The sequence below is a fragment of the Lottia gigantea genome (genome assembly GCF_000327385.1).
Source record: "Lottia gigantea unplaced genomic scaffold LOTGIsca_149, whole genome shotgun sequence".
NCBI classification, from domain to species: Eukaryota; Metazoa; Mollusca; class Gastropoda; family Lottiidae; genus Lottia; species Lottia gigantea.
The window spans coordinates 467637-469683 of record NW_008707778.1 but is presented as its reverse complement, the minus strand read 5'-3'; positions in this window follow the sequence as shown (position 1 = coordinate 469683).

The window sequence follows — 2047 nt, the reverse complement described above, 5'->3', positions numbered from 1 at the left end:
TTTATGCTCTCATATTTGACCTCTGACGTCTACTTTCGCTTTTATAGCTGTCCAAAAACATCCAAATTCGCAACTTTGGACTGCTCTAGCACGTGACCTAATTAACCTAGAGAGTAAATTTTTTCGGTTTCCTAATGTGCTTCTCGTGTACTTTACATAGATATATAACAATCGTTTTTTTAAAGCAAAATTGAAATTCGTGATTTTTTCAAATTTGAGTTTTTTTTTTTTACAATATTTGCGACCTTTTGAGCTTAGTGTATGTATATGTTATGATCAATTTGATGTAGAACCTTGATATTTGGAATATAACTAGACACTTTGAATATGAATTCACCTATGACAAAAAAACTTATGTGGGCGTGGCACATCCGGGTTGAATTACTAATTGTTTACATTTTGGGGCTGGGGCATAACTCGCATAGGATGCGTTTGTTCAAAAAGAGACTTTGCACACAATTACCTCATCCTTTTGGCCAGTATGTATTAACAGCTCACTTGTTTCAGCTTTATAGTTTCAAAAAAGGAACGGGTTTTAACTTTTGGATATTTTCATTTTTCGATTTTGACCTTTGTTGACTTTTGTTGACCTATATCTTTTGACCTCTATTATGTAGGAACTTGACATTTGGAACATAACGTAACATTTTGAATATTGATTAACTTATTCAAAAAATATTGAGTTGGGCGTGGCACTTCCGGGTTTAATTACTCATTATTGACATTTTTGGCAAGGGGCATAACTCGCAAAGTATACATTTGTTGAAAATGGAACTTTGCATACAATTACCTCATATTGTGAGCCACTTTGTCTCAGAATTTCGGTTGTCAATTTTTGACCTTGACCTTTGTTGACCTTGACCTTTGTAGGATCAAACGTCATTGGCATAGGCTATCTATTTGTACTTTCATATTTGCTGTCCTATGTCAATTTCCGGTTTTATAGTCGTGTGCAATTAGAAATTTTGATGACGTATATCTCTTGATCTTGACCTTTTTAGACCTTCTCTTTTACAAGATCAAAGGTCATTGACCTTGGCTATCTGCTGATACTTTCATTTATGAGGTCTGACGTCTACTTCCGGTATTAGAATCTTCTAAAAAATGAAAATTTCTCAACTTTAGACTTGTTCTTGCGCTTGATCTAATTATCGTGGAAGGATGATTTTTTCGGGGTCTCTCGCAATTTGCTACATTTGCAAAGTCCCACTCTGTGCCACGAGTGGCTCTAGTTCTTATTATCTTTTTCAGAGAAGTCTATATGAACACGAGTCCATAGTGAACCTGGCCACAACCATGGCATTAATGGTGCAGAAGCTGGCAAACTTCTGGTTTGTTGACATGTAGAACACCCTTTTACGATGTCAGAAATGTCTTTGTCTATATTCGGCCACCAAACATGACTACGTGCGATTTCCTTCATTCTAACAATGCCCAGATGTGTGGCGTGTAATTTTGCTAAAATGTCACTAATAAATTTAGCTGGTAAAACCACTCTTATTCCCCATAGAATACAATCCTGTTCAATTGTTAAATCAAATCGTCGTTGGAAATAAGGCTTTAATCGTTCATCGTCTACAGCATCTGGCCATCCAGTTTTCGTATAATGTAAAACTCGCGATAATACTGGATCTGTCCTAGTAACTGGAAAACTATCCAATATTTTATCCTGAATATTGTATACCATATCAACCTCTAATGATTGATTATTGACTGTTGCAGGTAGTGGTAAATGTAATAATGCGTCAGCATAAGCATTCTCTTTAGATGAAATATATTTCAATTCATAATCAAGAGCTCATAACTCAATTGCCCATTGTTGTAAACGTTGTGCTGCTAGCGTATGAACAGCAGTCTTCGATCCTAAAATACGTTCTAAAGGTTTATGATCGTTTAATATTGTAAAGTGTCTACCATATACCTAATTCCTAAAACGTCTAATACCAAATATAATTGATAATGCTTCCTTATCCAATTGTGCATAATTACGTTCATGTTTATGCAAACTCCTAGAAGCATAAGCTATAGGCTTACGTACACCATCAAT